Source organism: Macaca thibetana, chromosome 2 (genome assembly GCF_024542745.1).
Source record: "Macaca thibetana thibetana isolate TM-01 chromosome 2, ASM2454274v1, whole genome shotgun sequence".
Classification (NCBI taxonomy): domain Eukaryota; kingdom Metazoa; phylum Chordata; class Mammalia; order Primates; family Cercopithecidae; genus Macaca; species Macaca thibetana.
The window spans coordinates 120,668,358-120,696,121 of NC_065579.1; the positions used below are offsets into that span (position 1 = coordinate 120,668,358).

At 40.4% G+C, this 27,764-nt stretch overlaps 1 protein-coding gene and 1 pseudogene across 7 annotated transcripts in view; both read left to right on the forward strand.

Moving 5' to 3' along the window:
• SLC25A26 (solute carrier family 25 member 26) overlaps window positions 1-27,764 on the forward strand; it is a 161,897-nt gene that overhangs the window by 89,074 nt on the left and 45,059 nt on the right. The window lies entirely within an intron of this gene.
• Window positions 121-19,390, forward strand: LOC126947761 (developmental pluripotency-associated protein 4-like; annotated as a pseudogene).

The following is a 27,764-nucleotide window of genomic DNA, read 5'->3' on the forward strand; positions in this document are numbered from 1 at the left end:
GAGTAGGAATCTAGAGAGGCAGTCTGTCTACAGTGGCTTTGCAGTGGGTTCTGCCCAGTCCGAACTTCGCCACAGCTTTGTTTACTCTGTGAGGGAAAACCACCTATTCAAGCCTCCGTAATGGTGGACACCCTTCCCTGCACCAAGCTCGATCACCCCAGGTCGACCTCAGACTGCTTTGCTGGCAGCAAGAATTTCAAGCCGGTGGATCATAGTTTGCTGGGCTCTGTGGGGGTGGGACCCACTGGGCAAGATGACTTGGCTTTCTGGCTTCAGCCCCCTTTCCGTGGGAGTGAACAGTTCTGTCTCACTGGGGTTCCAGGCGTCAGTGGGGTATGAAAAAAAGAAAAACAAAAACAAACAAAAAACTCGTGCACCTAGCTCTTTCTGCCCAAACGGCCACTCAGTTTTGGCTTGAAACCTAGGACCCTGGTGGCCTAGGCACCGGAGGGAATCTCCTGGTCTGTGGGTTGTGAAGACTGTGGGAAAAGCATAGTATCTGGGCTGGAATACACCATTCCTCATGACACAGTCCGTCAAGGCTTCCCTTGTTTAGCGGAGGGAGTTCCCTGGTCCCTAGTGCTTCTTGGGTGAGTCAGTGCCCCACCCTGCATCTGCTCGCCCACTGTGGGCTGCACCCACTTTCTAACCAGTCCCAATGAGATGAACCAGATACCTCAGTTGGACATGCAGAAATCACCTGCCTTCTGTTTTGCCCTTGCTGTGAGCTACATACCAGAGCTGTTCCTATTCAGCCATCTTGCCAGATACCACTGTTTTTTTGTTTTTTGTTTTTCTTGTAGATACAAGTTCCTTGTACACTCTAGATACTAGACCTTTGTCAGATGGATAGATTGCGAAAACTTTCTTCCAGTCTGTAGGTTGCCTCTTTGCTCTGATGATAGTTTCTTTCACTGTGCAGAAGCTCTTTAGTTTAATTAGATCCCTTTATCAATTTTTGCTTTTGTTACTATTGCTTTTGGTAATTTTGTCATGAAACTTTTCCTGTGCCTGTGTCCTCAATGGTATTGCCTAGATTTTCTTCTGGAGCTTTTATGATTTTGGGTTTTACTGTTAAGTCTTTGATCCATCTTGAGTTAATTTTTATAAAAAGGAAGGGGTCCAGTTTCAGTTTTCTGCATATGGCTTCCATTTCTCCCAGCACCATTTATTAAATAGTGAATCCTTTCCCCATGGCTTGTTTTTGTCAGGTTTGTCAAAGATCAGATGGTTGTAGATGGGCTGTCTTATTTCTGAGTTCTTTATTCTGTTCCATTGGTCTATGTGTCTGTTTCTGTAGCAATACCATGCTGTTTGGGTTATTGTAGCTTTCTAGTGTATTTTGAAGTCCAGTAGCATGTTGCCTCCATCTTTGTTCTTTTTGCTTAGGATTGTCTTGGCTATACGAGCTCTTTTTTCATTCCATATGAATTTTAAAATAGTTTCTTCTGATTCTGTGAAGAATGTTAATGGTAGTTTAATGGGAATAGCATTCAATCTGTAAATTACTTTGGGTGGTATGCCCATTTTTGTGATACTAATTCTTCCTATCCATGAGCATGGAATGTTTTTCCATTTGTTTGTGTCCTCTCTGATTTCCTTGCACAGTGGTTTGTAGTTCTCCTTGAAGAGATCCTTCACGTCCCTTATTAGCTATATTCTTAGTTATTTTTTTTTCTCTTTGTAGCAATTGTGAATGGGAGTTCATTCATGATTTGGCTCTCTGCTTGCCTGTTGTTGGTATATAGGAATGCTTGTGACTTTTGCTTGTTGATTTTGTATCCTGAGACGTTGCTGAAGTTGCTTAAAAGCTTAAGAAGCTTGTGGGCTGAGACAGTGGGGTTTTCTAGATATAGTATCATGTCATCTGAAAACACAGCCAATTTGACTTTCTCTGTTCCTGTTTGAATACTTTCTTTCTTTCTCTTGCCTGATTGTCCTGGCCAGAACTTCCAATACTATGTTGAATAGGAGTGATGAGAGAGGGCATCCTTGTCTTGTGCTGGTTTTCAAAGGGAATGCTTCCAGCTTTTGCCCAGTCAGTATGATACTGGCTGTGGGTTTGTTCTATATATCTCCTATTATTTTGAGGTATGATCCATCAATACCTAGTTTACTGAGACATAACATGAAAGGATGTTGAGTTTTATTGAAGGCTTTTTCTGCATCTGTTAAGATAATCATGTGGTTTTTGTTTTTGGATCTGTTTATGTGATGAATTACGTTTATTGATTTGCATATTTTGAACCAACCGTGCATCCTGGGGATGAAGCCAACTTGATCGTGGTGGATAAGCTTTTTGATGTGCTGTTGTATTCAGTGTGCCTGTATTTTATTGAGAATTTTTGCACCAATGTTCTCCAGGGATGTTGGCCTGAAGTTTTCTTTTTTTTGTTGTATCTCTGCTAGGTGTTGGTATCAAGATGATGCTGGCCTCATAGAATGAATTAGAGAGGAGCCCCTCCTTTTCAGTTGTTTGGACTAGTTTTAGAAGAAAGAGTATTGGCTCCTCTTTATATTTCTGGTAGAATTCAGCTGTAAATCCATCTCGTTCTGGGCCTTTTTTTTTTGTTTGTTTGATTGATAGGTTGTTTATTACTGCCTCAATTTCAGAACAGATTATTGGTCTAGTCAGGGATTCAACTTCTTTTTGGTTCATTCTTGGGAGAGTTTATGTGTCCAGGAATATATCCATTTCTTAAAGATTTTCTAGTTTATTTGCATTGAGATGTTTATAGTATTCTCTGATTGTTGTTTGTATTTCTGTGGGGTCACTGGTGATATCCCCTTTATCACTTTTTTATTGTGTCTGTTTGATTCTTTTCTTCTTTATTAGTCTAGCTAGCAGTCTATTTTTGTTAACTTTTTTAAAAAAACCGGCTCCTGGATTCTTTGATTTTTTTGTTTGTTTTTGAAGGGTTTTTCATGTTTATCTCCTTCAGTTCTGCTCTGATCTTGGTTTTTACTTGTCTTCTGCTAGCTTTGGGGTTTGTTTGCTCTCGGTTCTCTAGTTGTTTTAGTTGTGATGTTAGGGTGTCAGTTTGAGATCTTTCTAACTTTTTGATGTAGTCATTTATTGCTAAAAATTTCCCTCATAACATTGCTTTAGCTGTGTCCCAGAGATTCTGGTATGTTGTTTCTTTGTTCTTATTGGTTTCAAATAACTTCTCGATTTCTGCCTTAATTTCATCGTTTACCCAGTAGTCTCAGGAGCAGGTTGTTCCATTTCCACGTAGTTTTATGGTTTTGGGTGCGTTTCTTCATCTTAAGTTCTAATTTGATTGCATTGTGGTCTGAGAGACTGTTATGATTTCAGTTCTTTTGCATTTGCTGAAAAGTGATTTTCTTCCAGTTGTGTGATCAATGTTAGAGTTCCATGTGGCACTGAGAAGAATGCATATTCTGTGGTTTTGGGGTGGAGAGTTCTGTAGGTGTCTATCAGGTCCATTCGATCCAGAGCTGAGTTCAAGTCCTGAATATCTTTGTTAATTTTCTGTCTCGATGATCTATCCTTGATAGTAGGGTATTAAAGTCTCCCACTATAATTGTGTGGGAGTCTAAATCTCTTTGTAGGTCTCTAAGAACTTGTTTTATGAATCTGAGTGCTCCTGTATTGGGTCCATATATATTTAGGAGAGTTAGCTCTTCTTATTGATTTGACCCCTTTACCATTATGTAATGCCCTTCTTTGTCTTTATTGATGTTTGTTGGTTTAAAGTCTGTTTTGTCAGAGACTAGGATTGTAACCCCTGCTTTTTCCTGTTTTCCATTTGCTTGGTAAATTTTCCTCCATCCTTTTATTTTGAGTCTGTGTGTGTCTTTGCTTGTGAGATGGGTCTTTTGAATACAGCACACTGATGGATCTTGACTGTTTATCCAGTTTGCCATTCTGTGCCTTTTAATTGGAGGCATTTGCCCATTTACATTTATGGTTACTATTGTTATGTGTGAATTTGATCCTGCCATCATGATGCTGGCTGATGATTTTGCAGACTTGTTTATGTTGTTTCTTTATAATATCACTGGCCTGTGTACTTCCTTGTGGTTTCATAGTGGTTGGTAATGGTTTTTCCTTTCCACATTTAATGCTTCCTTCAGGAACTCTTGCAAGGCAGGCTTGGTGCTGATGAATTCCCTCAGCATTTGCTTGTCTGATAAAGATTTTATTTCTCCTTCGCTTATGAGGCTTACTTTGGCTAGATATGAAATTCTAGGTTGGAAATTCTTTGGTTTAAGCATGTTGAATACTGGCCCCCAATGTCTTCTGGCTTGTAGGGTTTCCACTGAGAGGTCTGCTCTTAGTCTGATGGGCCTCTCTGTAAAGATGACCTGGCCTTTATCTCTGGCTGCCCTTAACATTTTTTTTTCTTTTTTCTTCATTTCAACCTTGAAGAATCTGATGATTATGTGTCTTGGGGTTGATATTTGCATGGAGTATCTTCCTGGGGTTCTCTGGATTTCCTGAATTCGAATGTTGGCTTGTCTTGCTACGTTGGGAAAGTTCTTCTGGATGATACCCTGAAGTGTGTTTTCCAACTTGATTCCATTCTCCTAGTCTCTTTCCAGTACCCCATCAGCTGTAGGTTTGGTTTTTTAACACAGTCTCATAGTTCTCGGAGGTTTTGTTCATTCTTTTTCATTCTTTTTTTCTAATCTCATCTGCCTGTCTTATTTCAGTAAGATGGTCTTCAAGTTCGGTTATCTTCTCTTCCACTTGGTCTGTTCAGCTGTTGATACTTGTGTTTGCATTGTGAAGTTCTCATGTTGTGGTTTTCAGCTCCATCAGGTCATTTATGTTCATCTCCTGGTTATTCTGGTTAACAGCTCCTGTAATGTTTTATCGTGGTTCTTCACTTCTTTGCAGTGAGTTAGAACATACTCCTTTATCTCAGCGAAGTTCGTTACTACCCATCTTTTGAAGCCTACTTCTGTCAATTCATCCATCTCAAGCGTCTGCTCAGTTCTGTGCCCTTGCTGGAAACATGCTGCGATTATTTGGAGGAGAAGAGGCCCTCTGGCTTTTTGAGTTTTCAGCATTTTTGCATTGATTCTTTCTCATCTTCATGGGTTTATCTACCTTTGATCTTTGAGGCTGCTGACCTTTGGATGGGGTTTGTATGCGGTCTTTTTTGTTGATGGTGGTGGTGTTGTTGCTTTCGGTTTGTTTTTCTTTTAGCAGTCAGGCCCCTCTTCTGTAGGGCTACTGCAGTGTGCTGGGGGTCCACTCCAGACCCTGTTCTCCTGGGCCCCTCCCACCCCTGGAGGAATCACCGGAGGCTGCAGACCAGCAAAGATGGCAGCCTGCTCCTTTCTCTGAGAGCTCTGTCCCAGAGAGGCACTGACCTGATACCGGCTAGAATACCCTTGTATGAGGTGTCTGCAGGCTTTTGTTGGGAGGTCTCACCCAATCGGGAGGAGTGGGATCAGGGACCCACTTAAATAAGCATTCTGGCTGCCTGTTGGCAGAGTGGGTGTGCTGCGCTGGGGGCAGTCCCCCTCATCCAGGCTGCCCTGACTCTCCAGAGCCAGCAGGCATAAAAGACTAAGATTACTTATCCATGATACCACAGCTGCCCCTCCTCTTAGGGGCTCCTCTCAGGGATATCAGAATTCTGTCCATAAGCCCCTGGCTGGGGATGCTGAAATTCCTGCAGGGAGACCCTACCGGATGAGGAGGAGTGGATCAGGGTCCTACTTAAAGAAGCAGTCTGCCCAAGAACTGACCCAGCGACTGTACTGTGATGTGGGGAATTGCTCCTGGTCCAGACCACCCAGTCTTGCTGGCACTGGTGGCAGGGGGAAACAGCCAACTGGAGCTGCAGTGATGGCTGCCCCTTTTCCCCAGGAACCTGGTTGTCTTAGGCAGTCTCAGGCCTGGTATGCTGGTTGGGGATTCCAGGCCAGTGGATTTTAGGTCTTGGGGTTTGTGAGTGAGGTCACTTGGCTCCCTGGCTTTAGCTCCCTTCCCATGGGAGTGGACAGATCTCCTGCCTCACTGGCCTTCCGAGAGCTGAAGTATGCAAATTCTCCTGTGTCTCAGTGCCTGCCCAAGAGGCCACCCTCCTGAGCAGTTGCTGGGAGTCTGCACAGTTCTGTGCTTGGGACCCAAGGCCCTGGTGGCATGGGTTCACGAGGGGTACCTCCTGATCTGTGGGTTGCAAGGATCTGTGGGAAAAGCATGGCTTTCAGGGAGGGGTAGCACAATCCCTCACTGCCTGCCTTGACCGGGAGAGGGAGCTCCCTTGCCCCCTCCCCTCCCATGAAGCTCCCAGATGGGCCCTTGCTCCACCCTGCCTTTCCTTGCTCTCCATGGGTCATGCCAACCAGCTAGTCAGTCCCAGTGAGAGAACCTTGGTACTTCAATTGAAGATGCAGAATTCACTTGCCATTTTCATCCTTCTCAGTGGAAGCCACAGAGCGGAGCTGTTTCTATTCAGCCTTCTTGGCTGCTCCTGACTTTTTTTTATTAAGAGAGAGAGAGAGAGAGAGAGAGAGAGAGAGAGAGTGTGTGTGTGTGTGTGTGTGTGTGTATTTTTTTTTTTTTTGAGACAGGTTGGGAGACTCTGTCACCCAAGCCGGAGTGCACTGTCTCATCATAGCTCACTACAGCCTCGAAATCCTGAGCTCAAGGGTTACTCATGCTTCAGTCTCCGATGTAGCTGGGACCATAGATATGCACCACCACATCTAGCTATTTACGTTTTTTTTTTTTTTTTAATAGAGATGGGATCTCTCTTTGTTGCCCAGGCTGGTGTCTAACTCCTGGCCTCCCAAAGTACTGGGATTACAGACATGGACCACCACACCCAGCCTCAAAGGACTTTTAGATTCACAGATTTGAGTTACATTCCCCGTATTGTGACTTACGCTATACTTACAACTTTCACTGGACACCGATATTTTCTAAATGCCTAAGGCTATATAACAAACACTAAAGGCAGAGTCACAGCCACCCTTGAGAAACTTAGTTTTGAGATGAGAAATCAGGAGTCAGCATCACTTAAATCAAGTTAGAGTTTGTAGAACCAAAGTTACTGAAGTAGGGAAGTGTCTATAATGGCATAGCTCATTACACATTTCCTGTATATTAGGAGCCTCATGATATAATTGTTTCTTTTCTGTGTTTTTAAGTACCCAAAGTATTGAAAGTTGAGGGTGTGCCAGAGACAAGTGAGATTATATTCATTGGGAAATTCATATTATGGCTAAGAAAATAACTATAGGCAAAGATACCATACCAGTATATAATGCATCCTGCTAGTCTGTTTTATCCCATTAAAAAACTTTGTGTGCTTTTATTAGAAGGTTTATTTTTCATATGACTGGGTAAAACAAAATTAGATAATTTACCTTTGAAACAGTTGCTTATCTAGCATTCTTATACCTTCCTAATCTATTATTAGTGAGCTTGTTTACTGTGACTATTTCTGCCTTTCAAAGTTGATTTAAATTCGGTTAAAATTGTCTGATCTTCCATTAACAGTTTTTCTTTGTGAGCATACAAATACTGTAGACAAAACAAAACCAAAATGATACATCTGCATAACTTAAGGGGTCAGCTAAACTGAAATCAAAGTACTGTGTGACAGCAATTAAATTATTATTATTATTTTTTTTGAGATGGAGTTTCACTCTTGTTGCCCAGGCTGGAGTGCAGTGGTGCGATCTCGGCTCACTGCAATCTCCACTTCCCGGGTTCAAGCGATTCTCCTGCCTCAACCTCCCGAGTAGCTGGGGTTACAGCCACATGCCACCACGCCTGGCTAATTTTTTTGTATTTTTTTTTTCAGTGGAGACGGGGTTTTTCCATGTTGATCAGGCTGGTCTCAAACTCCCAACCTCAGGTGATCCGCTGCCTTGGCCTTCCAAAGTGCTGGACAGCAATTTAATCTTTAGTGGGCTTTTAGACAAATAATTGAGACTAAACTTTGAAGTAATTAAGCTTGAGCTTTTTATAGTGGTGGTTAATAAAAATATATAAACTAAAATTTGCCATTTTAACCATTTTTAAGTGCCTAATAGCATTGATTACATTCAGTGTTGTGCAACCATGATGACCATTTCTAAAATGTTTTCATCACTGCAAGTACAAACTCTGTAACCATTAAGCAATAACTCCCTACTCTCCCCTCACCCCAGCCCCTAGTAACTTCTAATCCACTTTCTGTCTCTCTGAATTTGCCTATTCTAGTTATTTCATATCAGTGGACCACGTGATACTTGTCCTTTGCGTTTGGCTGATTTCACTTAGCTCAGTGTTGTTAAGGTTTATCCATGTTGTAGTTTGTATCAGAACTCCTTTCCCTCTTTGAATAATGTTACATGGCATGGATATACTTCATCTGTTGATGGTCACCCGGGTTGTTTCCACCTTTTGGCTATTGTGAAGAAGGCTGCTGTGAACAGTGGTATGCAAGGTTCTGTTTGAGTTCCTGCTTTTAATTCTTCTGGGTGTATACCTGTAAGTGGAGTTGCTGAGTCATATAGGAATTCTAGTTTTAGCTGTTTGAGGAAGCCCCAAACTGTTCATAGGGACTGAACCATTTACACTCCCACCAGCAATGTATTAGGGTTCCAGTGTCTTGTCACCACTTGTTATTTTGTTTGTTTTTAAATTATAGTCATACGAATAGATGTGAAACAGTATAAACCAGTTGCATTTTAAAAAGTAAATTTAAGATTTGTTTATGAAATACTTAAACTTTGCTTAAAAGTGCCCTGAGTTCAACAATTTAAAAAAATTGTTGTATTTTAAAACATTTATATAATTGCTATGGTCTGAATTTTTGTTTTCCCCCAAAATTCTTACGTTGAAGTTCTAACTTTCAAGATGATGGTATTAGGAGGTGTATAGCCTTTGGAAGGTGAATTAGATCTTCGGGGTGGAGGCCCCCATGATGGGAGTAGCATCTTTATAAAAAACACCTGAGAGAGAGAGCGCGCCCCCACCCCTTTGATCACGTAATGTTACAGTGAAAAGACTAAGAGCATTATTAGCATAACCTGGGAACTTGATATTAATGCAAATTCTCAGGCCCTACCTAAATCGGAAGTCTGGGGTAGGGCTTACAATCTGTGTTTTAACAAGCCCTCCAGATGATTATGATGCGTGCTAACGTTTAAAGCGTTCTCTGTATTTAGAGTTCTTTTCTTGTCTTTTATAGCATGATGAGAGTCTATGCATCTTGGCGCAGTTGCAGTGTTGTCCCTTCTGGAAAGGCTCCCCCTCCCCCAGTCTCCTCCTGCACTGGGCTCTCAGAGTGCACTAGTATGGAGTGCTGATAGTTAGTCTGATGTTCCTTCCGGTTTGAGAAACCCTTCCGTTTAGGGATTTGTATCTCTTTTACTTCTTTATAAACCATCATGCTTAGCAAACTGTAGAGGTCCTTTAAAAGTTTGTTCAGTTGAATTGTGTGCCCAGCGGGTGGGGGACAGGGTACATAAAGTAATTATAGGGAAGTAGAGATGAAGCAGGTTGTTACTTGATTCATGGGGTTGTGAAAACAATGGCAAAAGTCGAGTTTACTTTTTTGAAAAGTTTTCTTGGGGGTGGTATTATCCTTTCTTGTTATATAGCTTTCTGCCTGCTTTTTTTTTTTTCTTTCTTATTTTAAGAGTGATGTATGCTAGTTAGAATTCAGAATTATCAGGAGGAACTTTATCATAGTCTGTTTTGTACTGCTGTAACAGTATACCACAGACTGGGTAATTTATAATGAACAGAAATTACCTGTTCATTATTCTGGAGGCTAGGAAGTCCAAGATTGGGGGACCAAACTCGCCCTTTTATATGGAACTCTCTCCTGAGATAACAGCATTAAGCCATTCATGAGGGTGGTGCCCCCATGACCCAAGTACCTCCATTAGACCCTGCCTCTCAACACTGCCACATTGGGGATCAAATTTCCAACACATGGACTTTGGGGGGCACATTGAAATTGTAGCAAATTTGCTTTAAAATGCTTATAAGGTGTGAAATGAACTTTGAAAATGAGTGTGGGGAGATTCTGAGATGTTTCGGTTTTCACTTTTAGGATATAGGAAAGTGTCTTTTAAGGAAGAAATCCTTTGTTATTAATTCACTAGTTTGATACATGCTTTAGATTTTTAAAAAATAGGACACTTTTACCCTGTGAAATTTAAATATGTGACTAAAGATATTTAAAGTTTTGGCACACATTTTCTTTTTTTTTTTTTTTTTTTTTTTTTGAGACAGAGTCTCGCTCTGTCGCCCAGGCTAGAGTGCAATGGCCGGATCTCAGCTCACTGCAAGCTCCGCCTCCCGGGTTCACGCCATTCTCCTGCCTCAGCCTCCCGAGTAGCTGGGACTACAGGCGCCCGCCATCTCGCCCGGCTAGTTTTTTGTATTTTTTTTTAGTAGAGACGAGGTTTCACCGGGTTAGCCAGGATGGTCTCGATCTCCTGACCTCGTGATCCGCCTGTCTCGGCCTCCCAAAGTGCTGGGATTACAGGCTTGAGCCACCGCGCCTGGCCTGGCACACATTTTCTCTTTAAGCAATGAGATTCATATTTTCTAGTTCATGGGATAAAAATAAAAATTCGATCAGTGGTTGCTACAGTTTCATTCTCATTACAGCTGCAGTGGAGTTTTCTTATTAAGACCGCTTTTCAACCACAGATACACTTTTTAGCTTAGGCTTCACACAGCCTCATAACTGAGGTTCCAATGGCATTGAGTATCTTGCCTTTAACAGACTTCTAGGGCTTTATTTGTTTCCCACAATTTTCTGCATGTTTGTCTCAAATGAACCATAAAATGATTCAGTGACAACATGTGGTTTTAATAACAAACAAGCATGGGCAAATGAATATGGACTTAGAATTTGAAGTTTTATACATATGCCATGACTTAAACTTCTAACTCAATTTATAGCTCAGCACTCAGTCAGTAGTAAATAATTTATCAGTTGCTAGATGGACTTTTTCATTCTAGACTTCAGTTATTTTGGGTGTCTGATATTGAAGACCGCAGATCGTTGATATAAACAATTTTCTGCAAGTTTTTAATAGAACATTTCTAGTTAGGTTTTGTGATCAAGTGGGAGCAAATTTCCCCCTCTTTTTTACCTTCTTAATTTTTAATTATTACGGTTTATGTCAGGCCTCTGAGCCCAAGCCAAGCCATCGCATCCCCTGTGACTTGCACGTATATGCCCAGATGGCCTGAAGTAACTGAAGAATCACAAAAGAAGTGCAAATGCCCTGCCTCGCCTTAGCCTTAACCGATGACATTCCACCACAAAAGAAGTGAAAATGGCCGGTCCTTGCCTTAAGCGATGATACTATCTTGTGAAATTCCTTTTCCTGGCTCATCCTGGCTCAAAAAGCTCCCCTACTGAGCACCTTGTGACCCCCACTCCTGTCCGCCAGAGAACAACCCCCCTTTGACTGTAATTTTCCTTTACCTACCCAAATCCTATAGAACGGCCCCACCCTTATCTCCCTTCGCTGACTCTCTTTTCGGACTCAGCCCGCCTGCACCCAGGTGAAATAAACAGCCATGTTGCTCACACAAAGCCTGTTTGGTGGTCTCTTCACACAGACGCGCATGACAGTTTATATTGCATCAAAATGAAAATTTCAAGATAATCAAGTAAGGTATTATAAAACTCATTTCTTTACAAAGGTTTCTATTGAAAATGAGTCTTTTTGAAGTAAGAATGTACTATAGTAGCTGCTCTGAGCATTAGAAATAGGCATAGTGTCCAGCCTGGGCGACAGAGCGAGACTCCGTCTCAAAAAAAAAAAAAAAAAAAAAAAAAAAAGAAATAGGCATAGTGGAGATTCCTCTTTCGTCTCTGAGGTGGAACAGCATGAGGCTACTGATGTGTGTAAATGTGGTCATTTCCTCAGATCAGGTGGGGCAATGGAAGGGGTGATGGAAGAGAGGGTTAGTAGATGCCATATTGGTATTTGAGTGTCTTGCCTGTACAGGCTTTGACTGAACGAAAACCACATTTTCCAATCAACCTTATAGTGATAAAAATAATACTCTGGCCTTAGGTAATGTACTGTGTCTAAAATAATGTATTATATCAGTTACTGTAACCACCAGCAAGTTCTTGCCCGCTGCCGATACGGAGCCAATTTATCAAGACGAGGGAATTGTAATAGAGAAAGAGTTTAATACAAGTAGAGCTGGGTAAATGGGAGACTGGAGTTTTATTATTCCTTAGTCTCAGCAAAAATTCAGAGACTGGGATTTTTAAAGATAGTTTGGCCTGTAATCCCAGCACTCTGGGAGGCTGAGGCAGGCAGTTTATTTGAGCCTAGGAGTTCGAGACCAGCTTGGGCAACGTGTTGAGATGCTCTCTCTACAAAAAAAAACCAAAACAAAAACTGGCCAGGCCTAATGGTGCGTGCCTGTAGTCCCAGCCACTTGGAGGGCTCAGGTGAGGGATGGCTTGAGCCTGGGAGGTCAAGGCTGCAGTAAACCTTGTTTGTGCCACTGCACTACAGCCTGGGTGACAAACTGAGACCCTGTCTCAAAAAACAAATTAATTAAAATAAAGATAGTTTGACATACTGGGTGTGGTGGTGTGTGCCTGTTGTCCTAGCTACTTGGGAGGCTGAGACAGGAGGATCTTCTGAGCCCAGGAGGTCTGGGCTGTAAAGCAGTATGTCAATTGGGTGTCCACACTAAGTTCAGCATCAGTATGATGACCTCTTCGAAGCAAGGACCACCATGTTGCCTAAGGAGGGGTGAACTGGCCCAGGTTGGAAACAGAGTAGGTCAAAACTCCCATGCTGATCAGTAGTGGGATAGAGCCTGTGAATAGCCGCTACACTCTGGCCTGGGCAATGAAAAAAATATGTATATTTTTAAGAAGACTTCCTGTTTGTTAAAAAAAAATGTGTGTGTGTGTGTTTGTGTGTGTGTGTGTGTGTGTGTAGTTTGACAGCAGGGGCCTAGGGAATGGGGAATGCTGGGTGGTTGAATCAGGGATATAATCATAGTGCATTGAAGCTGGTTTTTCTTGCCATCTTCTGTTCCTGAGTGGGATTGCAAAACTAGTTGAGCCAGATTTTATTGGTCTGAGTGAGGCCAGCTGGTCTATCAGAATGCAGAGTCTGAAAAATACCTCGAACACCAGTCTTAGGTCTTACAATAGTAATGTTATCCGTGGGAGCAACTGGGGAGGTTAGGCATCTTGTGGCCTCTGGCTGCATGATTCCTGAGCCATAATTTGTAATCATGTGGCTAATTTGTTAGTTTTACAAAGGGGATCTGGTCCCTAAGCAAGGAGGGAGTTTGTTTCTGGGAGGGGCTGTTACCATCTTTATTTCAGAGTTAGACTATGAACTAAATTCCTCCCAAAGTTAGTTTGGCCTACACCCAGGAATTAACAAGGGCAGCTTGGGAGGTTAGAAGCAAGATGGAGTTGGTTAGGTCAGGTTTTTCTCACTGTCGTAATTTTTGCAAAGGTGGTTTCATTATTAGAGTTCATTTATAAGTACTGTTTTTTTTTTTCTTTTGCCTTATATTCTCTGCCTTTTGGGAGAAGGAAAAAAACTTTTTTCTTTACTCTCTTATATTTGGTAGCTGGGAGCCTACAAATTATAGTGACAAAAGACAGAGTAGCAAGAGAAAAAAATAGATTTGATTGTGTATGTATATATATACACACAGGAATTCACAAATAAATGTGACTCAAATAGGCAATTTGAATTTTGGGCTTATATACCATCTTATTAGGGGATGGAGAGGGTCCTTCTGAGAGAAATTCAGGTTGGATTTTTCTTTATGTTGGAGGATTGACTTAACCCTTGCCTTATCTTGGTCTCCTTCAATGTTTTCACAATTCTAGTATAAGCATTTCCCTCAGAAGCGTTCATGCAGCTTCTGTTTATGGGAGATATAAGGCGTATATTCAGTGAAAAATAAAAGATAGCCAGAATAAAAATCAAATAAAAATTAAAGAAAGGTGAGGTGATGCACACCTATCTTGTTTATATAGTAACTTAATGAGGTTTTACAGATTCACTGATGGATGGATAGATGGTTAGCTCATGCATTCATTTACAAATGCGTATTCAATCTTTCATATGTACCAGGTACTATGCATAGGGGAAACATCTGTTAACAAGATCAATATGGGCCTTGCTTTTGCCTCTTGCCTAGTTCACAGTCTGGTAAATGAAACCGACACTGTTTAATTAGAGTGTAATGAGTGCTTTATAGGTGGTATGAGAATGTCTAAGTAGGACACCTGATCTAGTCTGGACCAGTTAATGGCACTTTCCTGAGGGTATGCTGTTGGGTCTGAGTTCTGATTTATGAATAGTTAGTAACTAGGTGAAAAGGGGGTGCAGGGAAGGCCCAGCAGCCCAGGCAGAGGAATCATATGTAAGAAGGCCCCGGGGATAAGGCCAGTGTAGCATAAAGCACGAAGGAGGGGCCAGTGGCTAGAAATGAGCCAGCACATGTAGGGCCTCGAAGACCATGGAAGGACGTTTTCCTTCATCCTAAATGCAACAGAAAATCACTGAAGGTCTTATAAACAGAAGGTGATCAGTTTGGTCTGTTTTCTTAATGTTGCCTCTGGCTCCTCTAGAGAATGGATCATGGTTGGGGAGTAAAAAGAGGTTGAACAGAGATGAGTTGGGGTGTTGTAGTTGTCCAGGTGAAAAGTAATAGTAGCTCAGACTAAGAGTACATTGGGGAAAAACAGTTTGAAGAAATATTTAGGAGAGAAAATTCACAAGATTGGATTGGCTGCTAGCTTGTGAAGAGAAAGGAGGTGCCAAGAAGGACCCACAGATTTCTGACACAACCACCTGATGCATAGTGACCACATTGACTGACCTCGGGAACCCAGGAGAAGGCTAGGCTTTGGGGGCTGGGGCTCCAGCCTATGGGCTAGATTGCAGGACATACAGAGTGCCTGTGAGACAGCTAAGTGGAGATACTGAGTGGAGACTGGAACATATGGATCAGGAGCTCTAGAGTACCTGTCTGGGTTGGAGAAATATCCGATGGAATTGGGGGAAACCAAACAAAAAACCTGTTCGGGTTCAGCAGCTTTGTGAGTCTTAAAAATTTTATTGGAATGTCCAATAAACAGAAATCTTCAACTGCCACAGATGATGCTAATAAATCCTTTTCTTCCTAAAGTTTTAAATAAAGTATCTTAGATGGCAGCAGCAGTGAAGGAAGGTGAGAGGATAAAAGCCTTAAAATGAGGGACTCTGCAGAGCCATCTCAAGAGAAGCTGCCAGCGAACACGAGTCCCAGCTCTTTCTTGTCTCTTATTTTCCCAGTTAGTGCGGGAGTGTTGAGTAGCCTGCCCAAGGTCATTTGGTATATCTGGATTCTAATGAGAATCTGTTTGGCTTCATAGCTTTTGCTGTTTCCACTCATCCTGTTGCAGTCCAGAAAACAGTTAAACTAAAATAATAATCTGTAGTCAAAATCATTTTTTAAGCATCTGTGGTCCCACACAAATGTGAAATATTCTTTATTTCATTATCATACCTCTGAACGTCCCTGTCAGTGACTTGTACATAGTTGTCTCAGCCAACAAAACTTAAAGCCTTTGGAACCTTAGAATGGTAAAATGTTAAGGTTGGAAGGGACTTGAGAAATCTTCGTGTCTGATAACTTTCCTTTGTAGATAAGGAAATAAAGATATCAAGGTCAGCTGGGTACGGTGGCGCACGCCTGTAATCCCAGCACTTGCGGAGGCCGAGGTGGGTGGATCACCTGAGGTCAGGAGTTCGAGACCAGCCTAACATGGTGAAGCCCCGTCTCTACTAAATACAAAAAAATTAGCCGGGCATGGTGGCACATGCCTGTAATCCCAGCTACTCAGGAGGCTGAGGCAGGAGAATCGCTTGAACCTGGGAGGTGGAGGTTGCAGTGAGCTGAGATCGTGCCACTGCACTCCAGCCTGGGCAACAAGAGTGAAACTCTGTCTCAAAAAAAAAAAAAAAAAAAAAAAAAAAAATCAAGGTCACCCATCCTATTAATATGAAAAGCAAGCTGTAGCCCAAATATCAAACTCCCTATCCTTCCCTGTAGCAATATATGCTGTTCTTCTCATGTTTGACTTCTCTTTTAACCCTCGCATTTAATTGCCAAAGCTCTACCAGCTATTCTTCTAAAATGCCTCACATGCTGGTTTCTGTCTCCAAATCCTACTCCTCCTAACCTAGCTCAGTCTCCCATCTCCCATGCACTCAAACTCTGTGGCAGGAACCTCCTGACTGGTCTTTTCCTAAGCCACCACCATGCCTGTGCCCCTCTCCAGCTCACATGGGCTTTGACTTTTCCTTGGGCACCACAGAACTGGTTTCAGAATCTTCTGCTGAGTTGCTTCTGCAACTGTGTGTGGGGCCTGGAGGTCAGGGTGGAGTCCACAGAACTTCAGCATACATCTGATGGTTTTCTCAGCTTTGGAGTTTGAGAAGGATCAACCTTTAGGAGAGGGAAGGCAGCCAGCCTCTACTTAAGTGCTGTTGAACTTTTAGTGCCATTTCAGTCTATGCTGTAATTCATTTCAGCTGTTTCAGCAGTTTCTTATTAAATGCCCACAGTGGGCCAGGCACTGTCATAGTCATGGGGATATGAAGGCATTAACTTCTATTTAGTAGAGACACATGTTATTCTTAAAAAATTTTAAAAAGAGATTCCTTTAGATTGTAGGCTCTATGGGGCCAAATACCTTGTTTTAATCATTTTGTATCTCTGGAGTCTACCTTAGCATTGGGCACTTACGGACCTTCGGTTAATATTTGTGGTGTTAGTGGAGATTGAATTAAACCAAGATTTTCTTTTAACTTTCGTATTGTTTTACTTAGAGACTTTCCATAAAAAATTGATACTCTTTAAAGAGTTCTTAGGTTTTTTTGGTTCATTCTGTTATGACTGTCCTTTCCATCCATTCATTTTTTTCTTATCTAAGTTAATAATGGAAAGGTAAATAATGATTTAGTCATCAAGAAAGAAAGGTATTGCTGGGTGTGGTAGCGTGCCTGTTGCCCCACCTACTCAGGAGGCTGGAGTAAGAGGATCACTTGAGTCCAGGAGTTTGAGCCCAAAACATAACGAGACTCTTGAAAGAGAGAGAGAAAGAAAGAAATTAACATGTAACAATTTTTTTTTTTTTGAAAATCAAGTATTTATACAGTTTGATTTTGTGTCAAATTGAAAAATACGCGTAACACAAATATGTGCCTGATCTCTATCAGTAAATGTACTGTGTTTTATTCAGAATTAATATGCTTTAAAAGTGTATTTTATGCTCTTAGAGTATTTGGTCTTTCCTTGTTTCTGTTTAATATGTTTTAATTAGAAAGAAATGTTGCACCAAGTACAATTGCTCTGCCGGGAACATCAGTGAAGGGGATCAAATGAAAGAGATCTGTTAAAGGTGACCAAACGCTCTGTCCAAAGAAGAAGGCAGAGCGCAGTGACAACCCAGAACCTCAGAAGATGATACCAATCCCTCCATTTCCCTCTAAACTGCCACCTGTCAATCAGATTAACTGGGACATTCTGTGGGCCTGGCACCACCAATTAAAGCTGAGCACAAAGACCAGAAATTAGATGCACATAAGGGCCTGTATTCTTTTACTTACCCAAATCAAAAGGATATTCCTAGCACAGGAAAAAAGAGGCCAGAATCTGGAAGTCATTATGAAAAAAAATCAAAGGTGGAAAAGAGGGAAACGTCTCTGCAAAGTTCTGAGAAGATGCGTCCTCCCGAAGTGGCTCTTCTTCCTGAGGAGGGGTTGCCTGCCCTGGCAGAGTCTGCTGCTCTCCTTGAAGGAGTTAATACAGTTGTGGTGACAACTTCTGCCCCAAAGGCTTCGCTGGCCTCCTGGGCCAGAATTGCAGCCAGGGCAGGGATGCCAGAGGCAGTGAATGGAATCTCCACAAGAGTGGTGTCAAGCGGCATGTGGTCCATGGGAGAAGTCTCCCTGCAGACACAGATGGTTGGGTTCACCTCCAGTTTCATGCTGGACAAGCCTGGGTTCCCGAGAAGCAGGAAGGGAGAGTGAGTGCATGCATGCGTCTCGCTTCCTGCCTCCAATTTTCCACCCCCACACCTTGCAGACAATATGTTGAGCCCCAGATGTGTTCACAGGAACAAGATCTTCAGAAGCCTCCAGCGGAAAAAGAATAGCAAGAAAAAGGGCACATCTCTGGTAATGGCAGAAAGCCTGGACAGTTGAGTCCATGGTGCTGCTGGCAGGTCAACTCTGGTCCTCTCCACACCTGCTTCTAGGCCATGCAGACTGGTGGGTTGCAGATGTTAGCCTAAGACCGTGGCAATGCCTGCTGCTTTGTGGTTTCAGATAGAGACTCTCATGTTTAAAAATGGAAAAGCATTTTACAAATTACTATTTAATTCTAGTTAATACGTAGAAAAAGTCATTCACACTACCCCTCTAAAGTAGAATAACTTCTGCTCTTTTAGGCGGGAACTTCAGCTGGGCATTGGGAATGGGTTGAGTGAAGAAATAGTAGTTTGTGTCTGTGCTCAATTTCCCTCCTCATAATACTGATTATTTTAGGAGTTGCTCCATTCCAATTGGATATTTCATAAATTGTAAAGTATTTTAAGGCAAAGAAAGGCCGTTAATTTTCTCCCTCCCCAAAACGCATGATTTTTAATATTCAAAATAATGTTTTTCAAAATTTTCTTAGTAACCTAAGATTTCTATGGTTTGACTCCAGGATAAAAACACAAGGTACTTTGTCTGTATTATTTCCACTTATAATTGTTTTATATATTTCTGCTGTTAAAAATGTTTAAGGTTGCTTCCCACTTATAAATATATAATACATTGAACTTAAAATATATTTATTAACCAGTTCTCCAAAAACAAGAATGAAACGTATATAAAATAATTCATCTGTTATATTTAGGGAACTGTATGCATTGCAGTGCAAACAATTGTTAGTGATCTTTACTGAAAGGATTAATCCAAAAAGGATGATTCTGTTTTTCATGATTCATTTGCTTATTTTTTTCTTTATTAGTTGGTGGTATGGGTTGGATCATTTGTTTTAAAACCACTTTTTGTATGATTGACATACAAAAAGCTACACATATTTAGTGTATCAAATTGAGTTTAATTTTTAATTTTTTGTGTACTTCCTAAATTTATAGTCCTGTGAGTCTTAGGACAGATCTGTTTTTCACTTGTCCTGTGTTTTAATGTCCGTTTCCAACATTGTTGTATTATGACGAGTAGGGGATTTTTTTTTTTTTTTTTTTTTTTTGCCACTTTAATGAAGATACAAAAAAAATAACGTGCTGAAAGGAGTGGCGGAATTGAAAAATTTGTAACCATCATGATATGGAATTAATAGGTTTGGGAAAGAATCCTCAAGAATGTTAAAGTGGAGGAGGAAAGTTTGTTAAGAAGCAAGATGGTTTTATAGTCTGTGTTATTCCCTCCCACCTGCCATTGGTTGTTGGTGGTCAGAATTATTCAGTGTAATAAACAGTACACACATTTTTCCCTTTAAAAAGTTGTACAGATTGTTTTGTGTTTTGTTTAGTATTGTGATGATGATGCGTTCTTTTGTAATAATATGAAAAGAGAATAAAAGTCCCATTAAGATGCAAATTCAAAGAACAGGTTATTTCATACGGAAGGTGTTTCTTTATAGTTAGACTTCAACCATTTTCCCCATATAACTTGATTTAATATGAAAGCTGGTTCTATGAGGCACTCCTCACGTGAATCAGTGTTAGACCTTCATGGTCATAAACTCAGAGCATGTGGTGCTAACACATTACCTACTAATAAGTAGGAGATCAGCTGTAGACTCTAGATTTCCCCGTCAGCTCACATATTTTTAAATGGTTTATTTTCATCCTCTTTCCTTTGAAGATGGGACTCTAAAAGGTCTGTCAGCTGATCCACTTCTGTTTCCTATTTAACAGTACCTCCATTCATCCACAGCTGCTAAAGTCATCTATATTAAAAGATCTTTTAACTTAAAAGTCTCTCAGCATTCGAGAAATAACTTAGGCATCTTTATAGAAGTATTATACATTCTTTAATCAATAAAGCTTGTGTGTCTTGAACATTTCCTAGTTAGCAGTAAAACACTTAGTTTCTCTTTATAAGATTTTCTTTTATAATTACTTGCATTTAGACTTGTGCCCTTAATTTTCTATTTGTTGTCTAAATGGCACCATTTAAAGTGTTCTAAGAAATTTAATGTTTCCTTATTGGATTAGGAGAACATACCTTTAAGGAAAAGCTACCCTCTGAGCAGGTGATTTACAGTATTATTTTCTCCTGGCCAACCTTTTTAAAAATCCAAAGTATGTGCCACCTAGCTTTTTAAAAGTTTCATTAGAATTAGTTATGTATTATGACATATTTGTGAAGTATGTAAAGTGCTTCGGACAGCACCTGGCACATTGTGAGCACTAAGGGTTCGCCATTATTATTCTTACCTTGATTTTAAAGACGTGAAATATGGAGATGTGACTGTGGTTTTTACATTGGAATTTCATATTAAGTTGGTGGCCCGTTCAGTAAAATAATAGCTTACTGTAAAGTTCTCTGCAAAAGATTTTCCATTTTCATATTTAATTTGCATGCATATCATAATTTTTATTTCTCTCGTCTTGGAGTCTCTCTGTAGATTTCCTTTTAATGTGTCATACTTAAGGACCTCTTCATTTACTTAAAATTCTGCATCCTTCTGTTAACCAAACACATTTAGAAAGTCATTCAAATTTTATGCATGTAAGTGGTACTGAATTGGAAAAGCAAAGGATTGTTTACCCCAGGAGCAAGCTGGAGTGTGTGCCTGCTTAATAATGGAAAACATTGTGATCAATTTGCTTTTAACTAGTTCTCCCTTTTTCCCCCCTATTTCCTTACCCCCAAGAATGAATATAAGTGTTAGACAAAGTTGAGGTGAATTTCCATTAGGGTTTTAAAAGAAATTTTTCTATTATAAAGGAATTGGATATTTATTACATTTTTAAATGTAAGAAAATTGAAAGAAGAAAGGCACTAACAGACACTAAAAGACCATTAGTATTTTGTGGCAGATTGTTCCAGTTTTTTTTCCTCCTACTCTATTCAGTTTTACTTATTTGTTTGTTTATGAGCTAGAGCCTTGCTCCATCACTGTTACCTTGAACTCCTGGCCTCAATCCATCTTCCTGCCTCAAACTCCCAATGTGCTGGGATTATAGGCATCAGTTTCCCCAATTCATTTTAATACTGATGTAGATAGAGATTATAAATTTACTTCTAGATTTAAAAGCTGTGGTATTTATCTTTATAACTGCTTTAGTATGTTTTTTCTAGGGATCTGTTCCTTCATTCAGTAAATAATTACAGAGAACCTCCTATGTGCCAGATGCTGTTCTAGGGGCTTTGATTCATTAGGACATCCTACTCCCACCCTATCCTTAACTTTCTGCCTTCTGCTCATCTTTCAGTACACTCTTGACATCAGGAGCTTCCAGTAAGTTAGCCTGGCAGATAGGATGCAGTTTGTGTGAGGGAGCGAGCTGTCAAAATTGACTCCAGGGTCTGGTTTGGCCTATACAACTGGGCCTATGTAGTCATCTTTAAGATGGAGAAACTGTAGGTAGAGCAGGTTTGGGAAGAAGGTTATACAAGTTGAGTTTGGACATGTTTAGTTTAAGATACCTATTAGACAACCTAATGGGAATGTTGAGTAGATAGGGAAAAACACTGATGTTCTAATCAGATGTGACAAGAGGTCAGCCAGAATTTTGCGCAATTATCAAGATTATTTAAATGTTGTGTATGTTATATATATATATGTGTGTGTGTGTGTGAAATGTTAGTCTACAACAGGAATAGGATATATATATAAAATATATTTCATGTGTGTCTGTTCATATCTTCATCTACATATTTCTGTGTATTCTACCTCTATTGTAGGCTGTGTGCTTTATCCTGACTTGTGCCTTGAGATGCTAGCTAACAATGATAGTATCTATATAAGTGATCCTTAAATAAATAGACATATAGTGGATGGGGGGAGTGGGTAGGCATTTTTTTTTTTTTTTTTTTTTTTTGTCAGCAGAATACACAAAGTTTGTAAACTGCTGAAACACCCACACAAATTTTTGCCCATTCAAAAAGTTAAATGAATGCTGTGGATGATTCTGTCTATAAATTGTTTAAGCAACAATTCCTCAAATATGAAACTTTCTTATAAGAAAATTCTTTTGATACTGGAAGAACCAAACTCATTTGAAAGGAATCAGATCCAAGATAAACTACCAGCCTATAGCTGTTTGTCCTTCAAGAACAGAATCCATGGGAAAATCTTCTTGGTTACTCCTTTTCTTGGGTGGTGATTTGTGAGAGTTTATGTATCTCAGTCAATTTTTTAAACCTTAGATTTATTATTATTATAATTTAGATATTATTTACATATATGGAAACAGCTCTTAAGAGAGCCTTATTTAAAGTGCTTATTAATTATTGTTCAGTTTATGTATCTATATATAACTCTGGTACTATGCTATATCTAAACTCTTGGGTTTTCTAGGGCAAAAGTCATTGTATGAGAGTAAGAAAAGTGTTTTCTTTCTCCCTTCCTCCCTTCCTTTTCCTGTGTTTCCACCAAGTCATTTTTTCTTTTACTGTATTCACCAGTACTTTTAAGGAATGTTGATTGATACTGCAAACAGTAGACATCCCTATCTAGTTTGAATTTGTATTTCATTTAACTGCTGTATTTTAGTTTGAATATTGGTTTGTGATCTACTTTTTTCATAAAACGTGGCTTTTGTCATTACTTAATACCCTTTAAAAAATCCCATTTTGTCACTTTAACCTTTTAAATCTCATTTCCATGCCTATCCTTTTATTTCCAACATTTCTTTATTTTGTTTTATGTGTGTTTTTTTAAACGGAATATAGATGTCTTTTAGTGGATAATTTACTTTATTCATGTGTCATATAGTTTTTTCTTGCTTTCTTTGCTGCATATTTTAACTTGCAGTGTATTATATCTGATTTTTGCTGGTTTGATCAATTTATTTTATTTTATTTTATTTTTTTAATCTCTTGTTACTTTGGAAGTTCTACCGTGTATTTCCATTCCATTAATGGCGACTTTTTCTTTCCTTGTACTCAGAAACATTTATATGCTGTTATTTAAAAATAAAACATGTGACTTTCCCCACCAACTTGTCTTTGCTATAATAACTTCTGTCTCCTGCATACATCCCTCCTCAGTAAGGTGATAACTTTGGAATTGTTATGCCCAGACCGTTTATTCCCCGAAGAAGACCACCAGAGTCCAGAGTCAAAGCTAAGCAGCAAGGATCTTTATTACAGGTTCGAACCTGGAACTCTCCCTCGCTCGTGAAACGAGACGGGCAGGAGAGCTCCCCCACTCAGCTCCGAACAATGTTATATAGTCTAAGAAAAGTGGGCATAGAGTTATTATACAAATCAGATATATGATTGGCTAGTGTTGGAACAAGGCGATTTGGCTAACTATGATTGGTTCCTGCCATTTCTGATATTTTGGTTCAAACTTTGAGGCGGGAGAGCAGGTTTATGGCAGCAAGAGTTTATCTTACTTAAACACGTCTTGTGACCTTGCCTCAGAACTTACAAAATCTCTGGTATGTGCAAAACAAAATCTCTGGTACGTGCAGAAAACCAGGTACTCACAGAACTTACGAAATCTCTGGTATGTGCAAAGATTAGAGAGCAGAACAAGGGTGTAGCGGGTGGGGGGCGGGTACACATCTATCTTTGTGTCCTTTCAGAATATTTTCACTTTCCTCTTGTTCTGCGACCCCCACCCCCACACCCACACCCAGCCAAGAAGTTTTTTTTTGTTTTTTTTTGTTTTTGTTTTGTTTTTGTTTGTTTATTTTGAGACAGAGTCTCGCTGTGTTTCCCAGGCTAGAGTGCAATGGCACGATCTTGGCTCACTGTAGCCCCTGCCTCCTGGGTCCAAGCAATTATCCTGCCTCAGGCTCTTGAGTAACTGGGATTACAGGTACGCGCCAGCAAGCCTGGCTAATTTTTGTATTTTTGATAGAGATGGGGTTTCGCCATGTTGGCCAGGCTGCTCTGGAACTCCTGACCCTCAGGTGGTCCACCTGCTCTGCCTCCCAAAGTGCTGGGATTACAGGCATGAGCCACCACGCCCTGCCTCCAGCCAAGAAGTTTAGCATGCGCCTACTCCTACTGTGTTTATCCCTTCTTCCAATGCTTTGATATTCCTGAGACAGTTACATACTTTCAATTCAATCCTTAGCAGATAATACTTTGCCGAACATCTGTTTTGTTTCAAGTATTCTTAATTAGAATTTATTACAGTTGCCATACAATTAATATTACTCATTTATAAATGAGATTGAATGTATACAACTACCATATTTCATAAAACTGAAGCACTGTTTGCATTTTAGCACCTCTGGAATTGAGATGTGCCTTATAATTGATGATTTTCTAGAATTAGACTTACAATTGTAATTTGGCAGCGCTTGGATTTTCTTTTTTTTGAGATAGGGTCTCTTTGTGTTTCCCAGGCTGGTCTCAAACTCCTGAACTCAAGCTGTCCACCTGCCTTGGCCTCCCAAAGTGCTAGGATTACAGGGATGAGCCACCGTGCCCAGCCAGTGCTTGAACTTTATTATCTATCTGGTGGAATAGATACAGATACATGAAACTGTGTCTATAGAGAAAGCTGGTGCAGGCACAGACAGGGTTTATTTCATACTGCTCTTATCTCTCTTGTCCTTCCCCAGAGATCTTTAATTCATTTGTTCTTCAATCAGAAGTCGTTCTCAGGTATTTTTCTATATGACACATGTGGGTGGTATATTTTCTGAGTATCCATCCATACATTTTTTTCAGGACAAGTGACAGGTGTTGTGTTTGGGGATTGCTACTTTTCTCTCAGTAGTTTGTTAGAGCCATTGCTATGGCTTCCATTGTCATAGGTGAGAAGTCTGATGCCTCTGATTTTTTTTCCGAAGTACTGTGTTCTACCTACCTGTAAGCTTGTAAAAATATTTTCTCATAGAGTCAGGAATTTAGTAGGATGTGTCAAGATCTGTGTGTAGAATAACATGAGCGCTTTTAATCTGCAGACCACGGTCTTTCTTTGGCCCAAGCAAATTTTCTTCTGCTTTATTACTGCCTCTCCTCTGTCTTTTCATCTTTCTTCAGCTGGTACTGCTGTTCATCTTATTAGATCTGTCCTCCAAGTCTCTTATCTTTTCTATCGTCATTTCTATTTTGTTGCTTTGAGCTGTTTTTTCCATTTGACCTTCCAGACCACAAATTTGGATCTTCGTCATAAGCCATTCTTTCCTTCATTTAATCTACTACATGGTTTATTTGGAAAATCATGTTTTTAGATGTGGGAAAGCTTCTCTCTGCTGTAGTTAAATCTCCCCAGCATCCCTTAATTTTTCTGACTCATGTTGGCCTTTCTTTCTCCAAGCAGCTCTATTTCATTTGGGGTTTATTCCCTTCGTCTTGACCCTGTCTTTCTGGATGCTTAGCCTCTTTATGTGTTGTCGTGTTTTCTTGGTCAGCTCATGAGGGCCCAGGTCTGATTTTGGCCTCTAATGATTCAAGGAGATGTAGATGTGCTGCCTTCCCTGTTCCCCACCCAAGGGTCATCAGATCTCTGTGGGCCAGGCTTTTCTTAGAACTGTTAGTTTATGGTCCTTGTTCTAGGATTGCAAGAGGCTTGTCTCCAAATACTTGCCCAGAACCTAGAGAAAAAAAAAAGCACACACTCCAGTTCCCTCCTCTGTATTACAGAGAGTGCAAGCCTTCACTTCCATTTAGCTGTCTGCAGGTCCCAGGGCTGTGTTCTGTTACAGCAGACAGATTGAAAATGGTCATGGAGGTCAAGGAAGGTGAGTTTGTGTCTGACTCTTTCTGGAATCTTTTTGGGCCTGGATTTTTTATGTTTTCATTCCCTTAACAGTTGTGGATCTTTTGTCTAGACTTAACAACAGTAGGTAAAACAGCATTTGGCATGGAAACTAGAAGACCTATAGGAGTAATATATTACTGTTCTCAACTCTTTGCTGCTTTCTCTCTGAGAAGATTGATGATACTTCCCTGTCTCTTGCAGTGTGATTGATTTGTTGTGTCTCCTGTCCCATAGTCAGGCTTGATTTTATGACTTGGCCAATGGAGTATTTGTGGAAGTATACGAGTCCTGAACAGAAGCATTCTTTGTTTGTTTGTTTTTTTGTTTTGTTTTGAGACAGAGTCTTACTCTGTCGCCCAGGCTGGAGTGCAGTGACATGATCTTGGCTCAGTGCAACCTGCATCTCCCGGGTTCCAGTGACTCTTGTGCCTCAGCCTCTTGTGCCGCACACGAATAGCTGGGATTACAGGTGTGCGCCACCATGCCTGGCTAATTTGTTTGTATTTTTAGTAGACGAGATTTTGCCATGTTGACCAGGCTAGTCTCAAACTTCTGGCCTTAACTGATCCACTGGCCTCAGCCTCCCAAAGTGCTAGGATTATAGGTGTGAATCACTGTGCCTGGCCCTGACCGGAAGCTTTAGGAGATACAGCAGATTTCTGTCATCCCTCTTGCTTCTGCCTTCTACCTTGAGAATAGCATGTCCCAAATATGATCTGTTCTTCTGGATTGGATTCTGGGAAAGAAGACACTCAGGGCAAAAGCCACAGCTTTGAGGGCAGCCATAGCTAACCCAGGGCTAACATGTAATGTGACTGAGAAATACACGTGTGATGTATGCCACTGAGATTTGAGGGTTGTGTTGTTACTGCAGCAAGCTAACTGATAAAATCTGGTTTAATTTATTGTTTCTCCTTTTATTAGCTGATACATATTTTTCCTACCAACTTTAAAAATCTGTATCAGATCCTACATTCTATTTTCTCTCTCTCCTGATTTATCTCTTAATTGGCTGATATAAATGAACTATTGTAATTAGGGTCAAACACTGATTACTTGTGGTAGAGTGTTTATAAGTTATGTAGTATGTTCCAACCTGTGTAACAACTGGGGAAAAAAGCAGTAAATTGGGGGCGGTGTCTTGTGGCTGTTAATTGCCTATTTATTGAATGCCCTAAATTCTGTTCCAAATTATGATTGTAGAAGCATGGCTTTTCTCTGAATGTATAAAGCAGATTATTTGTAGATCTCAACATCTGGATGGTAGTGCTGTTTTCTATTATCATAAATAAGAATTAATTGGGAAAGCATTTATGGAGTGATTTTCCAGAGTTGGGAATTCCTGGGATGTGTATATGTGCGTATTTATCTGGCCTGTTGGATTAACTGAAGAACAGATGTAAAGAATGGGATTTATTTTTGTGTTTTATCCTTTTTGTGTATAATTGATATTCTTTTGTCTTATTATTCTGCTCTCAAAACACTATTCTAACAAATATTGTAAATTAGCAGTAGATGAGTAGAAACAGTAATATTATTCCTTGGACCATGAGCCAGAAGACCCGGGTTCTCCCATAACTCTTTTAGCCTTATGCCCTCCCTTCTCTTCGTCCCTTCCTTTGCCTTTCCTCCATTCACTGATGTAATAAATATGTATCGAGTGTCCTGTTAGGTGAGATGCTAGATGTGGTGAGAAGTAAGCCAGCCTCCCTCATCAAGCTTACCGTCTTCTCTTCTGTTCTTTAGCCCCTTCTGTCTTCCAGCCATACAGCAGTATAAATTGGTCCATGCTGCATTACTGCTAAGCCTCCTCGTTGCCATCTTTTGTTAACAGGGCTGCTTTCAAAGGTGTTTTTAATAC